The sequence below is a fragment of the Rattus norvegicus genome, chromosome 8, assembly GCF_036323735.1.
Source record: "Rattus norvegicus strain BN/NHsdMcwi chromosome 8, GRCr8, whole genome shotgun sequence".
NCBI lineage: Eukaryota > Metazoa > Chordata > Mammalia > Rodentia > Muridae > Rattus > Rattus norvegicus.
Window position 1 is genome coordinate 28,263,524 of NC_086026.1, and position 22,044 is coordinate 28,285,567.

At 48.6% G+C, this 22,044-nt stretch overlaps 1 protein-coding gene across 15 annotated transcripts in view; it reads left to right on the forward strand.

Annotated features, from left to right (window-relative positions):
• The window catches only part of Dnm2 (dynamin 2), an 81,954-nt gene that overhangs the window by 9,180 nt on the left and 50,730 nt on the right, over positions 1-22,044 (forward strand). The gene's annotated exons all lie outside the window — the stretch shown is intronic.

The window sequence follows — 22,044 nt, forward strand, 5'->3', positions numbered from 1 at the left end:
GTGATACACCCTGGCATAGACAGGCCATCCCCAATGAAAACCCCAGAGATGTCTTCAGTACACAACTCTGTCCTGGCCCAGGGGTGTCTGTCTTTTGTACTGATAGATGAGGTTTTTCTGTAGTAGTTGTTCTCAATCTTAAGATGATCCAACCATAAAGTGCCTTTTGTCACTAGTTCATAACTAATTTTTTGTTACTGTTAAGAATTTTAGAATAGGGCTGGGGATTTAGCTCAGTGGTAGAGCGCTTACCTAGGAAGCGCAAGGCCCTGGGTTCGGTCCCCAGCTCCGAAAAAAAGAACCAAAAAAAAAAAAAAAAGAATTTTAGAATAAATATCTGGTATGCAGGATATCTGATCTGTGACCCCTGTGAAAGGGTTGCTTGACCTCCAGAATATTGTGACTCACAGACTGAAGACTGCTGCTGTAGATCGTGGTAGCCTCCTGGCCTGCGATGCCTGCCCCAGCAGCCCCTGGCTGCAAGGAACCTGCAGTGGTGAGGTTGGCCTTGAATTCCTGAGCCTTCTGTGTCCACTATTAGTGCTGGCACTCAGCCTGTGCCACTGTGCTGAGAGGGACTTCATGGTTGCTAAAGTCCTCTTGGCCTAGTAAAGCCAAGCAGAGATCAAGACCAGGAGCCTGTGACCAGTATCTGGAGCCCTCCTCAGCCCAGTCTTCCTGTGGTTTAGGTCCCCTTGGCCATCATTTTGCAATGTTGACTTTCCACTCAACCAAGCGGAAGGAAGCCTGGTTTCTGTAGCCTTTGCCTTGGTGGCACTGCCAGGGGACACTGTCTAGCATAGGCTGTCAAGGAGTTGGCTACAAGTTGTTTTCTAGGGAAGGATCTATCTACATGGGGTTTGCTGTGGCATGTGGTGAGAACCGAGTCTTACACTTTTTTCCTTTAAAGTTTTCTTGAGATCTCATGTCCCCTTGGTAACCTCAAGCTAAACTAACTGCACAGTTGAGGCGGGGCCTGTGCTAATCTTTGCTTCCTGCTGTCGCCCTCCTGTGCTGAGGCTGCTGGCGCACCAGGCCTAGATGTTTCTCTTCTCTAACAACTTGCTTCAGCCTCGAGTGCTGGGATTGCGGGTTGTTTCAACACAAACATGCCTGAATTTTTAAAAAGTTGATTTTTAAAAGTTTTGTGTACTCCAGGCTGGCCTCAAACTTCCAACCCTTCTGCCTCTACCTTCTGAGTGCTAGGATGATGGGAATGACCACGGTTCCTGGATTATGTGCTACTAGGGATGAAACCCAGGGCTTCATGCACCCACAAGCCTGGATTGCCTGGGTTGTTTTAGACAAGATCTTTCTCTGTAGTTCTGGCCTCCTGACCGAGTGCTGGGATTGTGGGCCAGTGCTGTCACCTCGGGCTTATTTATTTTTTATTTATTTATTTATTTATTTATTTATTTATTTATTATTTATTTATTTATTATATATAAGTACACTGCAGCTGTCTTCAGACACACCAGAAGAGGGCATCAGATCCCATTACAGATGGTTGTGAGCCACCATGTGGTTGCTGGGAATTGAACTCAGGACCTCTGGAAGAGCAGTCAGTGCTCTTAACCACTGAGCCATCTCTCCAGCCCCACCTTGGGCTTTATAGTTTCTCCCAACACTGGGGATGGCTCTGGGGCTCTACCAGGGGCTGCCTTCTCCCTTTAAGGTCATAGTAAAGTCATTATTGTATTTGTTTGGGTTGCTAGAGACAGTGTTTTCCTGTGTAGCCTTGCTGTTTGTAGACCAGGCTGGCTCCAGACTCAGAGACCTCCCTGCCTCTGTCTCCCGAGTGCTGGGAGTAAAAGTGTGTGCACTGGCTACAGGAGAGTTATAAAGATAGGACAGAGGGACTGACCAGGTGGCTCAGTGGGGGAAAGGTGCTTGCTGCTAAGCCTGGGTTGCATCCCTGAGACAGACTCCTGAGAAGAGAACAGACTCCTAAAAGTTGTCCTCTGATAAAGGCCATAGCAATCCCACCTCCAGGCAAAGAAACAAATCAATAAAATGCGGTTTAAAAATATATAGGGCAGGTTGCTCATGTCTGTTTTCTTAGCCTCTCCCTACTGCAGGCTCTGTTAAGAGTGTCACTGTCACTGTCACTGTTGATGAAAGGCACCTGTCACATGCTGCCGTTGCCCTGCTGACGCAGGATCGCATGTGCAGCTGCTTCCCTTCTCTGCTCAGGCTGTCCTAGGCTCTCACGACCTTGGGTTTGATAGAACACGGCCAACAGTAACTTCTTCCTCTTATCTGGCCTTTCTCACAGCGACTGTGAGTTCCTTCATTTTGGGTAAGAAGCTACTTAGGTCCACTGTATCCATTCCTGTAGGACTTCATAATGTGGGCCAGCAGGACATTACCAGGGAGAGAGGGTTGTGGTCTGGTGGACGTGGTATCTGCCATGTTTTCTTACTTGAAAGTTACTGGTTTTGTTCTTTATCCTTTGTAAGTATACAGGCCTTAAAGGTTTTGTGTATGAGGATATGAGTGCATGTGTGAGTTTGCATGCACATGTGGGTACTTGTGTGTAGAGGTCAGAGATTGGTGTCACAGGTCTCCCTTAAGTACTGTGGAAGAATCTTTCACTTAAATAGAGCTTGTCTAAATCTGCTAATCTGGCTAGCTAGTGTTTCTTCCCCCCACACACTGGCGTCACCAGCAGATACCACAAGCTTGTAACTGTGTTAGCACTGGGGTCTGGACCTGGGTCCTTAGGTCTGCATGCAAGTGCTTTGCCTGCTGAGCCATCTCCCCAACCTTCATTTTGATTTTTCAGGTCTGGGGATTGCAACTCATGGCCTCATATATACTAGGCAAGGCCTTTATCACTGACACCAGACCCTATCCCCTCTCCACAGGGATTCTAGGAGGGGCTCTACCACTGAGCCACGCCCTCAGTGCCTCCATGGGGGATTCTAGGCATGAGTTCCACCATTAAATGATACCCCTAGTTTCTCACTGATGGATTTCAGGCAAGTGCCCTCCTGCTGAGTCGGCTTTCCAGCCCCTAATTAGGGGGTAGAGAAAAAGACTGTAGGCAGAGCCACACCCCCAGCCTCTCATTGGGGCATTCTAGATAGGCGGTCTATTGTTGAAGCCCATTTCCTGCTGTCTCCTGCATTTTGTATAGATTATAAAGTGTAAGTTGAAAAGTTGAAGAGTTTTTTTTAATATTTTTTGCAAAGCATTGTACAGTCTTCTGTTGCAGTGGATGGCCTTGGTCAGATAGGCATAGTCCTTTTTGGATGCTGCTGGAGCACTGCCCAGTGGTTCCCACATCTGCACAAGCCACATCTGTTTATGACTGCAGCTCTTTGCTCAGTGTTGAAATCAGGCGCTGTGAGAACGCTTTGTTCTTTTTCTCAGTTGTTTTGGATGTTCCAGGTCCTTTAAACATTAATTTTGTTTCTATTTGTTTGTTCTTTGAGAATTTTTTTTTTTTTTTTTTTTTGGTTCTTTTTTTCGGAGCTGGGGACGAACCCAGGGCCTTGCGCTTCCTAGGCAAGCGCTCTACCACTGAGCTAAATCCCCAGCCCGTTCTTTGAGAATTCTTACTTTGCTTCTCACACTGACCTGGAACTTGAGCCTCTTCTGCCTCCGCTTGGTGCTGGTACTAGAGGGACAGCACCATGCCCAGCTCTTAATGCCCCTTTACAATCAGCTGTGGATCGCTTTACCTGTCTGTCCATCCATCCACTACCCATCCATCCACTATCTGTCTGTCTGTATGTCTGTCTATCCATCCATCCTCTATCTTAGAGTCTCACTAAGCAACTCTGGCTGTCTTAGAACTTACTATGTAGACCAGGCTGGCTTTAAACATTGGTCTCCAAGAACTGGGCTTAAAGGTATGGGCTCCGAACCCCAGCTATGTTGTGGATTTCTACTAAACAAAATAAAAGGCTAAGACTGTAGCTCAGTGATGGAGACCTAGCCAACCATAGACCAGACCAGGATTCTATCTATAGCACACACACACACACACACACACACACACACACACACACACACACACAAAAGGAAATAAAAAAGGCTGTTTATAAGACCTGTTGAAGCCTATCCTGTCCCAGGCTGGCCTCCGGCTCATCTCATGTCTGAGGGTGACCTTGGGCTCCTGGTGCTCCTCACTCTACCTCCTAAGTGCTAGCATGACAAGCATGCAACCAGCACTTGTCTGTGTGATGCTGTGGACAGAGCTCTGGACTATGTGTGCCAGGCGACCATTGGCCAAGTGAGCCTCAGTCCCAGGGAGGCAGGGTTTTACTTTATTCATTTTTACGCTTTGTGTGCACTGTTTGTGGATATAGTATCAGAGGATGTAGTTCCAGGTGTGGGTAAGGTGTAGGTTCTGGCCTTCACCTTGTTTGAGGCAGGCTCTCCTGTTCAGTGCTGTGAATGACAGATCAGGTGACCCCAGTGGGAATTCTCCTGTTTGTGCATCCCAGCCTCCTGTTAGTTTTAGTTGCTGTGCTGTTTCATCAGCTGCTCAGACTTCTACATTGCCTGCTGCCTCACTCTTGTCCATTTGACTCCCCACAACCCCCACAGAAGGAACCTGCCCAAACCCCCCAGGCCTGTGGTGGTGCAGGCCTGTGCTCCAGTACTGATGCCAGTAATGTTGGAAATGCGTTTAGTGTATTGGTTAGAAAATAGCCACTCAGAGAACATCAGTGCTTGTTTACTACAGATGCATTTGTGGATTTTTTCCAGGATGGGGTTTCTCTGTAACCCTGGCTGTCCTGGAACTCATTCTGCAGACCAGGCTGGCCTCGAACTCAGAAGCCACCTGCCTCTGCCTTCCGAGGGCTAAGATGAAAGGTGGGCTCCACCACCACCTGGTCAGGTCCTTTATTAGTGTCACGTTCCCTTTATTTTTGTTGTTTTGTATTGTCATGAGACAGGGTCTCTATATGTAGCTCTGGTTGTTCTGGAGCTTTCTATGTAGACCAGGCTGGCCTCCATGGATCCTCCTGCCTCTGCCTCCCAATTGTTGAGATTAAAAGGCATGTAGCATTCATTCAAACTTAAAAACATGAGATGTGCGTGAGTGAGTGTGTGTGTGTGTGTGTGTGTGTGTGTGTGTGTGTGTGTGTGTGTGTATGCGCGTTAGTGGTGAGAAAACAACTTTTAAGACTTGGTTCTCTCCTTCCTCTGTGTCTTCAAGACTTGACAGATAGCACCTTACTGCTGAGCCATTACATAAAACCTTTCTTTATTCTTTTTTAGCCCTGTGAGCCTTGATTATCCTCCACCTGGCCATCCCCATCCTGTCTGCACTCCCTGACCACTGTTCGTCCCTCAGGCAGCCCTGCACCTCACTTCCTGACTCCTTCAGCCTTCCAGGGAAATGTCTCCTCCCCAGGGCAATCCCAGGACCTTCTCCTACTGTGTCCTCAGTCCCCTTGTAATTTCCCTTAGAAGCATTTATATGCCCTGTCTGTCTGACGTAGGGCTTCTCTTCCGGGGTGTGCCCCTGCTTTGCTGGTACCTGGGTTATCTCCCTGTGTCACCTTACACCCACCTTTGCTTTAGTCACCAAGAGTCACTCAGCAAAGGAGACAGGTGTGCTCTTTGCCACACTGTGACCTGGGCCCCACCCTGTAGGCAAAACCAATGTGTTTAGTGCTCTGTGGAGCTGGGTCACAGTGAGACACTGAACTTACACAGCAGAAGGAGGGGACAAGGCTTCAGGACAGGCAAATGAGGATTGGCTAAAGGAAGCCCAGGCCAAGGTCTGTCTGGGGTTTGTATGCACAGCAATCAGGTTTTGGAGTCAGGGTCCCATGTTGCCCAGGCGGGCCTCAAATCTAGAGGAGCCTTAAACGTCTGATCTTTTTGCCTTTCCTTTCCTGGTGCTGGGGTGACCTGGCACCAGCCACATCTGCTTCAAGGAGTGCTGAAGATGGAGCCTGGGGCTCCCATGTGCTAGGCGAGTGCTCTACCAGCTCAAGCCTGGCTCTGCCACCCGTAGTTTCTACAGGGACATGAAGTCATGGGTGTGGGTGAGGCATGACAACTAATGAAGGGCGGTAATCAATGCCCAAATACCTTTCCAGAGCACAGTACCGCGTACAGCAAGGCCTTTTAAAACTAACAGCAGACAGACAACAACAACCATCCACCACAGACATAAGAGAAAGGAAGACAGGAGCAGCCAGGCACAGAGGCCACGTGGAAGAACAGGCTAGTTCCCCGAGGCAGAAAGAGTTGTGGTTACAGGAGGTGGCAGGGGAGCCAGTGCTTGGTGGACAAAAAGCTCGGTGAAGATTAAAATGTCCTGGAATCAGTGAGAATGGTTTCACAATCCGAATCCACAAAACCCCTAGCAGGACTTAAGCCTGGTGGATTGTGAAGTCCATGACGCACTTTCCAGAAAGACAGTTAAGCCGAGGCAGAAAGCAGCTCTCCCATTGCCCTGCCACACACCTACAAAGGAACCAGTGTTTTTGCCTTGAAGACAAAACTCAGTGCTGAGGCAAGGCCACTGAGGCAGGAGCATTGCCAAGAGTTCAACCTGGGCTATGGTGTGAGACCCTGTCTCAAGAGCAGTAGGGCCATAGTTAAGAGGAGCAGATGGCCTTCCTGAGATGGACTACCCACTTCCTGGTGAGTTCCAGCCGGCTCCAGCTCTGCATAGTCCTGTGTGAGCATAGCACATCCTACTCACTCCCCTGAGCTTGGGCACACCAGCTCATTCAGAGCCAAGCTTTTGTGGTACAAAGTGTCTGTGTATTGTTTGGACTCGCAGGAGTGGTATAGCTGGACTTCTCTAATGGTTTCAAGAGTCCACCGTTCTGCCATGCCATACCAAGCTCCAGGCCTTTACAGTATTTTTATTTTCTTATTCTGGGGGATTGGAGATTGATCCTCATGTGTGTTACACAAGCACTCTGCACTGAGTTCCATCCTTAGCCCTCCTTTTTGTTTTGTTGAGATGGGATCTCATTATATAGGCTAGTCTTGGCCTCCAAGTCTCCAGTGCCAGGTGACATTGTCACCACACCCTATTTATCTGGTGCTAGGAATAGAACCTGGAACTTCTTGTATTCCAGGTAAGCCCTTTACCAACTAAGCCATAGTGCCGGCCCTTAATTATGTTACTTTTTGGAGAGAGTCTCACTGTGTAGCTGTGTTAGCCTGAGACTCAATATTTAGACCAGGCTGGCCTCAAACTCAAGAGAGATTCCCCTGCCTTTACCCTCCCCCAGAGCTGGAATTAGAGGTGTGTGGTCCAGGCCAGGCCATACCCACTTCCTCTAATTTCCCCAGAGCCCTTTAGCACATCCCTCCAAATTTCACTCCCTCGTTTTCTTTGTTCTGAAATGACTTAGTGAGGATAGGTAGCACTGCTCACATGTGCGTGGGTATGTGGGCCATTTACTGGAGCGTGTGCAGCCTAACAGTAACCATATCACTAAAGAAAAAAACACCCTTTTCCCCTTAGCAGCCTCAATAGACAATGGCTTCTTAGGCTGTGAATAGGGGCCTTAGGAACCTGTCTCATATTTTGTCTTTGAGGCAAGTTCTGGCTGGATAGCCCAGGTTGTCCACAAACATGTGACTGTCCTGCTTCAGCTTCCTGAGCATTTGGGAGCACGTCTGTGGTCAGCTTAGACTTTGTTTCTTTGTGAGGTTAAAAAAAAAAAATCTTGGGCAATTTCATTCATTTAAATATTGAATGCTTGGCCATTGTGGTGTTTGAGACTATCCCATAGGCTCATATGCTTAAATACTTGGTTCCCGTTTGGTAGAACAGTTTGGGAAGGTTTAGGAGGTGTGGCCTTGTTGGAAGACGTGGGTCACTGAGTGTAATGAGCACAGTAAAAAAATACCTTTTAGACAGGCTCAGTCAGGATCCCACTGCACCAAGGCTGCACCTGATAACCAGAACCCAGGGACATCACTCGCTCAGGATAACCAGACACGGTCCTAGAATCCCATGAAGCCACCGGACAGTAAATCAGCAGAGACCAACGGCAGTGCTCTGCTCTGCACATCTGGAGAGACAACGCTTTGATCTGTTGTGCGGTTGGAGAGTTTCCTCAGGAGCCTGACCCTTGAATCAGATTTCTGTTAGAGATTGGACCTGACCCTCAGCTAAGAAAGATCTATCTGAGCCGCCTTAGGGAGGTAGGCTTAGAACATAGTTAAGAATTAAGAACCTTGTGTGATGACTCTCAGCATAATAACCTCAGCTATAGCTGGCTGCCTGCTGCCTTGTTCCCCACCATGACGCTCATAGCCTAACCCTTTGGTACCATGAGCCCAGCTTAAATGCTTTCTTTTCTAAATTGCCTTTCTCATAATGTTTTGTCACGGCAATAGAAAAGAGCTGGGTATGGTGGTGCAGACCTTTAATTCCACCACTCCAGAGGTAGAAGCTGACAGATCTTTATGAGTTCAAGGCCAACCTGCTCTACATAATGAGTTACAGGATAGCCAGAGTATGAAGAGAGACCCTGTTTCAGGGAGAGAGAGAGAGAGACAATGAATATGAATTAGCAGAGGCAGTCTTTTTTATCTCCCTTTGCCCCTACCCTCCTCCTCCCACTGATTTAGTTATGTTTGTTTGCAAAGGCGTATGTGTGCATACGTGTGTGTGTGCGCGCGTGTGTGCGCGCGTGTGTGTGCGCGCGCGTGTGTGCGCGCGCGTGTGTGTGCGCGCGCGTGCGCGACTTACTGCTCATGACATTGCCTCCCAGAACCCTTTCACTGCCGGTAGCCCCTCAGTGAGGGAGCAGCCTCATGAGCCCCTCCTCAGATCATAATGGAATGTGGACAGGCTGAATCCTGTGCAGGACCAGCACGTGACTACAGGTGTGTCCTGTCCAGATGACGATGTTTCTCAGCGCTCTTCCATGTCCTCTGGTTCTTAAAATCTTTATTTTATTTGCTATTTATTTATTTATTCATTTATTTTAGTTTTTGAAGGCAGAGTTTCTTTGTGTAGTCTTGCCTGTCCTGGAACTTGTTCTATAGATCAGATTAAAGACATGCACCACAACCTTGGTGGTGGTTGTTGTTTTTGATGCACAATCTCTCTATGTAGATTTGGCTGTTCCAGACTCCCTATATAGGCCTCACAAAGATCTACCTGCCTCTTGAGTGCTGGGATTAGAGGTATATGCCTGGCTTCGTAACACCTCTCTGTTCCTGATTTCAAATGTCTCTTGAACTTTGGAGGTATTGGTACAGCTATCCTGTTCAGGTCTGTTCTGAGCACCCTGCAGTCACTCCTCCATGAACATCAGCTGTGATGGCCACATGACGTGCTGCTTACTACAGAAACTTTGCTGGGAGAGGCTGAGAGCAGTGGGAATCAATAGTTATAAACTCGAGCACTTAGAGTCGTTTGCCAGTTAAACAACAGTAGTAGTTCCAGTAGTAGCTGGGTGTGGTGGAGCATGCCTTTAATCCCAGCACTCAGGACACAGGCATGAGATCTCTGAGTTCATGGCCACTCTGATTTACAATTCCGGTTCCAAGACTACATAAAGAGACCCTAGTTAAACAAACAAGCCCCCCCCAAAAAACCCAAACCTGTGATAAGTTCTCCCCCAAATCATGCAGCTCTCTAGCCATGAGCCTTCGGCCAGCTTTACAGAGCCAGCATCGAGTTTCTTCCCATACAGTGGACCTCTCTCGTGTGGTTAGTTTACCCCATAATAATCCTGATGTCATTGCTGTACCAATGGACTTATCTTTCCAGACAGGTTGTTATGGGAGCTTGTGGGCCACAGGCAGGAAGGACATTGATGGCTTCCTTTCTCAGCACCTCCAACACTTGCCACGAGTCAGCAGGGAAGAGCTCTCCGTCAGAGTGTGCTGTCTTCAGAGGAGGGGCTAACCATTTAGCTCTGCTGGGCGACCAAGGGCAGCAGCTGTAGCCTATAACATGTCCAGGGCCTCCCTGGCGCATCTGGCTCAGAAATTGCATTTACACTCAGAGCTTCTAGGAGGAGGGGAACTTTCTTATGCTTCCGTCTGACTTCCTGAGTAGCACGAAGAATGCTGGCCTTGCAGAGTGAGCTCAGAAGTGTACCCTCCAGTCCATTCTGTGGAAGAGTTTCTGAAGAGTTGATGTTCGTTCTCTTTTCAGTGTTTCTTAGAATTCATCATGAAGTTGTTGGCTCTGGGCTTTTTGGGGGAAGCTTTAGAACACTGATTCAGGCCCTTTATTCCCTTTCCGTCTCCAGAGACTTCACCACTGTCAGCCATTTGATTCCTTTGTAATTTTTTCGTTTTCCATGCTGCCCTTTTAGTCTTTTTAAGATGATATTTATGAAACTGGAGAGATGGTTAATGGCACTTGTCCTTGCAGAGGACTGGGCTCTCTTCCCACTACCCACTTGGCAGCTCACAGTCCTCTGTAACTCTAGTTCCTGGGGGTCTGACATCTTCACCTGGCCTCTGAGGGCACTGCATGCATTCCTACGTGCAGGTTGACTCTCATACACACAAAATAAAAATAAACAGATCTTAGCTGGGTGTGATGGAGTCAGAAATAGGTGGATCTCTGTGAGTTCACGATCAACCTGGTCTACAGAGTGGACTCCAGGATAGCTAGGGCTACAGAGTGAGGCCCTGTCTCAAAAATAAACAAATGTTTACAAATACTAGTTCATTATTTGTGTGTGAGTGAGTCTATGAGTAGTGTGTTTGTGGTTGTGAGAGAGTGTGTGTGGTATGTGTGAGAGTGTATTTGTGTTAGTGTGTGAGAATGTATGTGTGTGTGTGATGTGTGGGGGTTTGAGAGAGTGTGTGTGAGTGTGTGTGGGGTGTGTGTGTGTGAGTGTGTGTGGTGTGTAGGAGTGTGTGGTGTGTATGAGTGTGAGTGTGTGTGGTGTGTATGAGTGTGAGTGTGAATGTGTGTGTGTGTTGTGTAGGAATGTGAGTGCGAGTGTGTGTGTGGTGTGTAGGAGAGTGTGTGTGAGTGTGTGTGTGGTATGTAGGAGTGTAGGTACACAAAGGACAGAAGGTAGCTTTGGAGTCACCTCTCCACCTTGGCATTGTTTCTGACTCACGTTCAGGTCTCCTGCCTTGCACAGCAATCTTCTTTACCCGCTGAGCCATCTTGACAGCCCCTCTTCCTTTTTATGGCTTTTGGTTGGTTGTGATATTACTACATTTATTCTAAATCTTAGTATTTTGAGTCTTTTTTCTTTGGGAAATCTTGGTTCTTTCCTCCCCCTCTCTGCACTCCCCACCTCTCTTACTTTTTAAAAAACAACCAAGTTGGCCTCAAATTCAGTGTCTATGCAAAGATGACCCTGAACTCCTGCTTCTCCTACCTCCCCAGTGCTGGGCTTGCAGGTGTGCACTGCCATGCCTGGCTTATGTGAGACTAGGGTGGGATTGAGGTCTCCTTGTGTCCTAGGGGAACATTTTATCTTTGGAGCCCAGGCCTTGAGGCTTTGGTCTGTTTGCTTTTAATGCCCCTGGGGACATCAGGCACAGCACTGCTGATGACCTGTGTTAAGTTCTTACTAAGTTCTTACTTGGCTGTCTGCTGAAGTTAGGGAACATACTTCCCTCTCTTCAAGCCTTTGCTGTTCTCTGCCATGGCTGAACATGCAGTCTCTTCTGGAGAGCATTCTGTGTGCCTTTGAGGGTTGGGAAGATGGTTGAATGGGCAGATAACAGTTTAGTGTGAGAGAGGCCCTGAGTTCTAGCCCATCTTGAAGGGAAAGGAGGAAAACTAGACCAAGCCCATTGAGTGGGCTGCTGGAGGGTTTGGGCACAAGCCTGTTTGCCTTGTTGCTTTGGGTGGCAGTCACTCTGAACACTCTTGATGTCTCTACTCATCCTTCATTCATGTTTCTTTCCTTTTTATTGGCAGGGTCTTGGGGTGGGCGATAGACAGGGCCTCACTGCTTCCTTCTGGCTGACCTGGAACTTACCATGTTAACCACTGGCCTTGAACTCAGAGAGATCCACCTGCCTATATTTTCTTGGTGCTATGATAAAAGGTGTGCACCTTATTTGTTTCTTTAAAAAAAAAAAAAAGATTTGTTAAGCTGGGCCTTGGTGGCACTTGCCTTTAATCACAGCACTCAGGAGGGAGAGGCAGGCGGATCTCTGAGTTTGAGGACAGCTTCGTCTATGAAGAGAGTCTCAGGACAGCCAGAGCTACACAGAGAAACCCTGTCTAGAACCTCGCTCCTGCCAAAACGGCATTTTAAAATTTTATGTGTATGACTTTTTGCCTGCATATATGTATGTGTACCACATGCATGTCTGTGTCTGCGGAGACCAATAGAGTGAGCTGGGTTCCCTTGGAACTAGAGTTACAGGTGGTTTTGGGTGCTGTGAATCAAACCTGGGTCCTCTTAACTACTGAGTCATTTCTCCAGCTTAGTCCCACCCACCTTTTTTGTGACAGGCTGTCTCTATATAACCTAGGCTAATCTGGAATTTCTAATGTTTTTGCCATATTCCTCTGGAGTACAGGGATCCTAGGTGCGTGTTACCCTTTCTGGCTATTTGTGCAATTACCAAAAGGGTTATTACTGTCCGTGCAAGCCAGAGACTTCTGGGTCTGCAGAACTCACATGAATAGCTGGGTAGGTGTTGCCTGCTTCCATTAGGAGGGAAGCAAATTGGGAAGTCCCTGGAAGAAGCTGATTAGTTAGACTAGCAGGTCTACTGGCTCCGCATTTATGAGAGACACCACCTCAGTAAATAAGGTGAAGGGCCATGGGAGGAGACACCGACATCAGCCTTGAGTCCCACCATTCACTCTCACGAATGCCTATCACCCACACACAAGCCAAAAAAAAGTGGAGTGTTGACATCCAGACCTTTTGAATTACCTAATTCCCCTGCCCAGTTCTTTTCATATCACGTGGTATTCCTTGACTTTGCCACACCCACTAACTCTAGTCACAGTCTTACTTGGACTTCTGGTTGTTTCTAGTTGTCATTCTCCTGATATTGCCTGAGGACAGAGCCTGTCGCCAGGCTTGTGCGTGCTGAGGGATCTGAAGGAAGCAGGTGACTATTGAGGAGGAAGTGGATTAAGTTGGTGTTGAGTCACCTGACAGGAAAGGTTAAGCTGATGTCCTCACAGAGGTGCCAAGAAGAAGGGCTTGTGTTTCTTGTAGTTCTTAGGGCTGACACCCCCACACACATACACACATCATTGCCTTTGTGACAGCACTCTCCATGTGGCAGACACCTAGCTTCCTATTCTTCCTCTGTCTGCTTCTGCTGGTGTCCTCAGGGCATGGCCAAGTGTTAGGACCCCATTTGCAGATGGAGTCACTGGACAGTGATGTCCTTGTGCTGGTCACACATGGAGAGTCTGACTGAACTGTCAGGCTGCAGACTCTGCCGTGGCCACCCACATTCTTAATCGGCACCAGGAGGACACTGCAGTGGCCTTCCTGTGTTCAGAGTTCACTGGTCTCTTTTTACCCTGGCTCCCAGATGTGCTAGGGATGTGCAGACAGTGCTGGAGCTGCAGGCAGGATCGCAGCAGCTTAGGTGGGGGCCTCAGTGCTCAGTGTCGCTGAGTCGCTTTAACCCCAAGCCTCGGTTTCTGTACCCACCATATGTGAGTAGAGAAAGCACACGGTTCTAGCACAGGATACCAAGTCGGGGATTAAGGGGTCAGGTCAGCTGGAGCTACATATCAAGACTTTAAACAACCAAAAGATAAAATGGGGGCAGAAAAAGACTCTTGGGAGTACAGCAAGAGTCCCTTGTCCACAGTCAACCCAGCTCCTGTGGGATGTGTGTGCCCTGCACAAGCCATTTAAGCAGGTGTTTTCCTTGGGAATGGTTTCATGTTGCCTAGGCTGGCCTCAAACTCAGTACGTAGCCAAGGATGACCTGGCACTTCTGATCTTCCTGCCTCTGTCTAAGTGCTGGGATGAACTATGTGTGCTGCCATATTTATTTCATGAAGCTCTGGTGATGGAACTCAGGCCAGCACCTTGCCCACTGACTGCCAGACAGTACTGGGACATGGTTAAACACAGACGACAAGCTTCCCTGTCCTTTTGGAGCTGACAGCTTACTTCAGTGACTGCTGCTGAAGGAAAAAGATCCAGAGACAATGAGTGAGTGGGTCATGGGCAGCTGTCAGAGGGGTCTGCAAAAGGGTCATCCTGTGAGGTGAATGGCTATGGAGTGTTCTGGTAGACTAGAGGCTGCCTGTCTTCCCTTCCTTCCTAGGGAACATTTGGGCCCATCAAGTTGGGAGTCCACATGAGCCAGCCATCTAACACACAGGAGCTGCCACAGAGATGGTGATCACTCTCAATTCCTCCCTTACCTTACAGAGCACAGCATCTGGCCCAAGATATGAACATCTTCTGCCAACGTCCCAGAACCAACACAGGGCAGGGCTAGAATGGACTCGTCCACTAACAGGTCTGAGACATCACAAGACTGGAAGGGCTGAGTTGAGATCCATGGCTCCATGGTTCAGACAGCTTCCCTGTCCTTCTTGAAAATGTTTTTAGCTATTTGACACAACTGGATGGTCAGATATTTACCTGTTACAAAGTTATAAATTGAACTGCAAAAACCTGGAATTCACATCACCTTGGAGACTGAAACATAATTTTTGCTTTGTTTTGTTTGAGACAAAATCTCATAGAGTCAGGTTGGTCTTTAACTAACAGTAATCCTGCCTCCTGAGAGCAAGAAATCTCAGATATATACATCCACTCTGTGTTCTCCTACTCTTTTAAGGCAGGGTCTTGTGGAGCCCAGGCTAGCCTTGAGCTTACTATATAACTGAGGATAACCTTGAACTCCAGATCTACCTGTCATCCTGGGTGTGGTGGGATCACGTGAGGGCCACCACACCCAGGAAAGCAGACACCGTGCTATTCTGAGTCCAAGGATGACCTCTTCAATCCAGCTGTCTCTCCACAGAAAGATGCAAGCAGATGAACCCTCTGAGGCTGTGCTTAGCGGTCATGCTTACCCAGCATGCACAAATCTCTGGGCTCCGTCCGCCAGCCATACACAGTGCCATACCCTCGATTCCAGCACTTGTAGAGGCAGGAGATCAGGAATTCACGGTCTTACTCAGCTTCAGAGAGGCTTCAAAGCCTGAGCTACTTGAGATCCTACCTCAGATAAAACAAACCATCAAACACAGAAACATCCCAAACATGGAGGGGACTTCCTCCACCTAGAGCCTACTCTGTGTTCCACACTCTGGAGGGCACCTGGTCCTGGACTGTTTCTCAGATCGGTTGTTTCTCAGATCTCCTGCTGGGTGAACTTATAGGTCAGTATTGGCTTTCTCTTGGACATCTTGCTATCTGTCATTGTTACCTCATGTAGGCAGTGACTGGTCTTTGACTGTGAGGTCTATGTCCTGTATCTGTGTGCTGGTGGGTGCAGAGCTCCAAGAAGAATGACACCCATCTCCTGTCTACTCTGGAGGTGTTTGCGTCCAGCTGTAGCTGATCATTTGAAAAGTAGATAAACTAGAAAGTGCAGGCTGATGAGGACATCTCTTTGAGGAAAAAGAAATCAGGCAGGGCAGGGTGGGTGTTGGCTCACCAGGAAGCAGCTAGACCTCTCTGAGAAGGGGACATCTTAGCTGAGCCCTCCCTCAGTGCATATAGGAAACCAGTTGTCATAAGGAAGGTCACTGTGTGAGGGTAAACAAAGGCCCTGAGGCAGGAGTATGCCCACTTCCCCTCCTACCAATCCAGCTCCCTGGAACAGATGGAGGAGTAGGGGGTGATTGTTGAGTAATGCCAAGGCCTCTCAGGCCCTTGGGGAACATGTGGGATCCCCTGAAAGTTACACACAGAGGAGTGATTACGGGTTGCTCCAAGTTTACTTTGGTTGTATAGGACGGGTGCTGTCACCGGTGTGGGTGTGGATACGGGTGTGCACTGCCAGAAATTGATGGTAGGTACTGTCCACCGTAGGTTTTTAGACTGGGGCCTTTAATGGAGCCTGAAGTTCATCACTTTCCGCTAGGCTGGCTGGTTAGTGAGCCCCATAAGCCCCAGGGACCTTTCTTCATCTCCCAAGTGCTGGGAGATGTGCATCACTGCGTGTTTTTGTGTGTACGGGGGATCCACACCTGGGTTTTCCCTCAAGGTTGTGTGGTGGACGGGGCTGGGGATTTAGCTCAGTGGTAGAGCACTTACCTAGGAAGCGCAAGGCCCTGGGTTCGGTCCCCAGCTCCGGAAAAAAAGAACCAAAAAAAAAAAAAAAAAAAAAAAAAAAAGGTTGTGTGGTGGACACTTTACTGACCAAGCCATCTCCCTAGCCCTAAAGAATGCTATATTTTGGGATACTGTGGCAAGAATTTTATAATTGTAACTTCCCTTTGGGGCAGGTTCATTGTACCTACTTAACCAACAAGGAAGCGGAGGGAACAGAGATGGCCCAACTCACCAGATTGTCCCGGAAGGTTCTAGAAGTAATCCAAGTTATGGATTACATCTGGGCCCTGAGGAGTTCCAGAATCACAGCCACCAAGTCACTCTAGCTATTTCCTGCTCTGGCTCCCCGCCCAAGCTGGCTCTCAGATATGACCATGAGCAGGTGGCACTAGGCCTAAGTGCCAAGGGCGGGACTGATCTGGGTCCTGCTGGATTCCTGGCTAGGGAGGAACTGCTGGACGGAAGCTGGGTAGTGTAGTAAGCAGCACCAGACCTGAGCTCACATGGCCGAGCAGGTGCCAGATCGCCACCACTGCCACCTGAGCTTCAGTGTCCTTGTCTGTGAAATGGCAGAGCCAGTCCTTCATCCCACCTGATGTAGGACCTGTTGTGTTCCCAATTCTAGGTCAGTAGAAGGGGAGACTGCGGAGAGAGCAGTCTTGGTCCTGCCATGGTGTGGCTGCTACTGGGATGGGAGCATGGGGTAGGGAAGAGAGGTAGGGGGAAGCAGCTGAAGTGGGAATTGTCGGTCGGTCAGATTTGGCCTGTAACGGGGAAATGGAGTCTGTGTGGGCCGGGAGGGATGAAGATGGCAGGAGCAGGCCCTGCAGAGCTTAGCGGACAACAGGAAGGCCTCTCCCTGTCACTTGAGAAGAGACACTCCCACCATCACCAGAGGCCCTAGTCAGCTTGTCAGAGGTAGGAGGTGGAACTTATGCCACATGACCTCACTTTCGTAGCTTCAGGCTCTGAGAGTTTCAGGCTTTGAGAATTATGGAGATGAGGAAGGGGTCTCCACCCAGGGCATTTACCTACATCCTGCCAGGTTTCTCAAGTACTGCAACTGGTAGGCTCATCCTTCCCTGCTGTGTTTGACTTGCCTCTCTGGAGACCCCTCCAGGTGTTGGTTCACATAGCTGTCCCCACCTTCTCCACTCTGTACAGAGAAAAGTAAACAGACCTGGCTTTTGGATCAGCCTTTGTGCTGCCTCTTTCCTGTCCCCTCCCAGGAGCCTTTCTCATCTTCCAAGGGGGTCCCCAAGGCAGAGAGTCCTATAGGCTCTGAAGAGAAGCAGTTGACAGTGGTCCCTGTCACTAGTCCTCCTCTGCCATCAGTAACTGACTGAGCCGATGCCCACAGAGACGTTTGCCCTCTGTCTTTCCAACACACACTGAATCGTAACAGCCAACATTGATTTATAAGACACCGTTCAAGCTGCTGGTGACTTGACCAATGCAGGAGCTCTGGTCTGTTACAGAGCCAACGTCCATCTTTCTATCTAAGGCTAAGCTGACAGGAGTGGGAAGGAAGAATAGGCTCAAACGACAGCCTCTTGACTATTTACTAGGTGGGCAGTTCCCTAGGGAAGGGTTGCTTGGCAGAGAGCTCCTCGGAGGTCAAGGGTTCAGAGAGCCTCTAGGAAAAACCTTGATAGTCCAGAGACCTGGATTGTATTGACCTTTGTAGACGAGCTTTCTGGATATCTGTGTTTAGGAGAGAGAGAGAGAGAGACAGAGACAGAGACAGAGAGAGACAGTCTAACAAGAGAGTCTAGCATTCGTGAAAGCCTCGGGGGTCCATCAGCACACATAAACTAGACATGGTGGTGTACACTTGTGATCCTGGCACTTGGGAAGTAGAAACAGGAAGATTAGGAGTTATAGACCATCTTCTGCTACATAGCATTTGAGGCCAGCCTGGTCTGCATGAGTCACTCTGCCAGAAGAGAAAAAAAGAAAGGAAGGAAACAGAAGTGGGTAGCTCCGTGTGGGAATGAGAAGTAATGCAACACTTTACACTAACTGACCACCTACCATGTGCTTTCCCTGTACCAGGCCTGGAGACACAGAAGGGTGGATCCTGGGCTGGGGAACTGATCATGCACTTACATAGAGAGATGTGACTGTCTTTGAGCCAGAGTTCTCCCCATGCCCCACAGTCGGCAGAATTTACCTGAGAGTGAAGGAAGTAGACCCAAGTCATACAGCTCAGAAGTGGCTAAGTGGGACTAGAATGTTAGGGCGGCCAGGACACATAGGAAATGTCCTAGCAACAGCAAAGAAGGCACCTATGCCTGTGGGAGGCAGGTGGCCTAGGGAAGGAAGAACTAGATAAAGTGGAGGCCATCTCTGTTGCCAGCTAAGGACGGTTGGCGTATGTAGGAGAGCTGCCTGGTAGGCCACAGTGTGTGCTCTGCTGTCTGGCCAGGAAATAGACCTGGTGCTTGAGATCCCCTAAGTTAGAGATGGCCGTTAACCACCATGTTAGGTGCTGGGAATTGAACCTGGGTCCTCTGGAAGAGCAGTTAGAGGTCTTAATTGCTGAGTCATTGCTCCAACCTCCCACCCCCTTTTAAAATTTATTTTTATTTATTTTATGTGTATGAGTGCTATACCTGCATGATGCTAGAAGAGGGCATCCAATCTCATTACAGATGGTTGTGAGACACCATGTGGTTGCTGGGAATTGAACTCAGGACCTCAGGAAGAGCAGCCAGTGCTCTTAACTGCTGAGCCATCTCTCTAGCCCGTTTTCTTTTCCTTTTTTTCTCTTTTCTCTTTTTCTTTTCTTCTTTTTTTCTTTCTTTTTTTTTTTAATTTTTTTATTTGAGACAGGGTCTTTCTGTAACTCTAGCTATCCTGAAACTTTGTAGACCAGGCTGGCCTCAAACTCAAAGATTCACCTGCCTCTGCCCCTGCCTCTGCTTCCCAATTGCTAGGATTAAAGGTGTGTACACCACCATCACCTGGCTCAGACAACTGTTTTTTTTTAATAAGAGAAAAAAAGAGTCAGATTTTTAATCATACTTATCGTGTGTGTGTGTGTGTGTGTGTGTGTGTGTGTGTGTGTGTGTGTGTGCGCGCGTATGGAGGATATTCTTGGTATGGGTGGGAATGGAGGCTAAAGGACAACTTTCCAGGGTTAGTTCTGTCCTTTTATGTGAAACTTAGGTCTTCAGATTTGGCAGCAGATGTCTTTACCCCCTAGCCATTTCCCTGAGCTATAGAAACCCTCTTAACCAGATCTTTCTCCATCCAGTCCCTGAGACATTTAAGCGAGGTAGCTTGGGAGCTGTGCACTTGGTTCCAGGGTTCAGGGAAACAGCATTACATCAGTTCTGGGCTGCTGGCCCCCAGTCTGCCCTGTGCCATGACTGGTTGTCTCTTATTTAGCTTCTGCCTTCTTTGTTGCCTTCCCTGTTGGCCACCAAGGCCTCAGCCTTTCCTTGTGAGAACTGGAGCTTGTTCTGGGCATCACAGCCGTCACCATTGAAACTATCTATGTCCCTTGTCTGGGACAGACTGGTGATGTCTGAGGCATCACCATTGTCCTGTGGATGTCTCTCATCTCAGAGTCACTTAGTGTAAAGTCACTTGCAACACTGTGCTTTCTGGTCCTGGAGGAGGGAGTGGTGGTTCAGGGACAGATTAACCGACTGAGAGGCTGCATTGTAGGCTCGGAGCTGAGATTGTAGGGCCTGGTGGTCAGTCTTCCTTTGGACCTCTTGTGGTTCAGTCTGTTGCTGTCGTTGCTGGTGCATGGAAGCCTTAGGCAGAGCCCCGTCTCTGCACCTCACTCAGTTCTGTGAGATTGGGGCAGCTGAGCTCTCTGGTGGAATCTTAGCTGCCACTGTTAGGTTTCTTCAGAGTGCTCTGCTTCTCACTTGTCACACCCTTGTGACTGCTCCACACTGCCTACAGAGCAGGCACAGTGCCTACGGAACATTTGACTGGTAAGTTAGTGAATCAATTTAGTTTAGGACTTCTGAGACAGGGTCTCAACTCAGGCTGGTCCATAACTCACTATGTAGCCAGGTATGACCTTAAACGCACGGACCAGCCTGTGCCATAGCCAGCAATGATGAGGACAAGTGGTGACTCCTCCCTATGGCGCCTAGCTCCGTGGCCTCTATTGTAGTTCATTTGTGTTTTCTTTAAAATCAAAACAAATCCTCCCTACTTGGTCCACCCAGGAGGAAGTTCCTTTGAGAAGATAAAAGACTCTTTTTCTTTTATGTGTTTGACTGCCCAAGCTTCTGGATGGGCTATCAGTATTGACCCACCCCCTCCCCAGCCTCCCGCTGAGCTGTGACGCTTTGTTTAACAGTTACCTCTAGTTTATTGTGTGTGCACATATGTATCTGTGTGTGCTCCTGTGCATATCATGGTGCCTGAGTGGAGGTCAGAGGACAGCTTGTGGGGTGGCTTTCTCTTTCCACCATGTCAGTTCTGGGCATTAAGCTCAGGATCAACCTTGCTAGCAGTGGACTTCCCCCTTCTCCTGTCTTCAGTTCCTTCTATTGCAGTGCCCATGCTAGGCAGGTATGTACTGTTGAGCTGTAGCCCAGGCTGACCTGGCACCTGTGTTGGAGCCAAGGACAACCTTGACATTCTGAGTCTCCTGCTTCTGAGTTCCCTCCTTCCCCTCAGATTCTTACGTGTCTCTGGGAGCCATCAGCCCACGTTCTTGTGCCATGTAAAGTCCTGAACCTGGGCCTCACATGCTGCACTGTGTGCTGCCATCTTATACAGACTGATCTGCAAATTCTTTAGACATGACTTGTTTTGTTTTTGCAGATGGTCTTATGTAGCCCAGGCTAGCCTTGAGCTCTCTACATAACTGAGGCTGGTCACAAACTTTTTGATCCTCCTGTCTCCTATGCCCTGCTAGTGACCTTTCTTGAGAGTTATGTAAGCATCTTAAATACACAGCGATTGTTCTGATAACTTTAACAACAAACAAACTGCTAATCACTGTACAGATCGGCATTGATGCTGACTTTTTGCCTTCCTAGAAAGTTCCATCATGGGTCTTCCTGCCTGTTCCTCCAAGAAAAGCCTTTGCCCTGATTCCTATCACAAAAGATCAGGTTCAAGTCTGTGTCTGTGTGCTAATGTAGCCTGGGCTACATGCCTGAGAAGTGTGCATGGGGTCTCTAAGATAGCCGTATTCTTCTCTCTCTTCCCTCCCCCACTCTTCTATCTTTTCTGGTTTTGACACAGGTTTCTCTGTGTAGCCCTGGCTGGCCTGGAACTCACTCTGTAGACCAGACTGGCCTGTAACTCAGAGATCCGCCTGCCTCTGCCTGAGTGCTGGGGCTAAAGGCGTGAACCAGCATCCAGCAGCTGTACTCATTTTAACACCTAATTAGGGAGAGCACGCAGGAATAAACTGTCGGCCAGCCATGCGACAATGCTGATGCTGGCCTCTCCATTTGCTGGTACAAGCATTAGCCACCACGGCCATTTTCTTCAGCGCTGGGAATCCAACCTAGGGTCTTGTGTGTGCTAGGCAAGCACTCTACCAACTGAGCCACACCCCAGCCCTTGTTTTATTTTATTTATTTTTTTTGGAACAGCTTCTTGCTATGTAGTCCTATCTGGCCTGCCTCAGCTTTCAGGGTGCTGGGGTGACTGGTGGTTGTTTTAGCTCAGGCTGGCCTTGAACTTGATCCTGTCTGAAATACAGTGCAAGGAGGGCCTAGTGGAAGTGCTAGGGCTCCAGAACATTCTGTGAACACAGCTCTGTGTCTTCCTATTTAGGGACCCTCAAACCTTAGGGCCACAGACTCTGCATAGCCCAGGGGCCCAGCTGGGGTTGGTGTATTTGCTAAGGCTTGTAAGAGACAGTTGCTTACTGCCTGTGGTCACACTTCCTGCCTCACTAGCA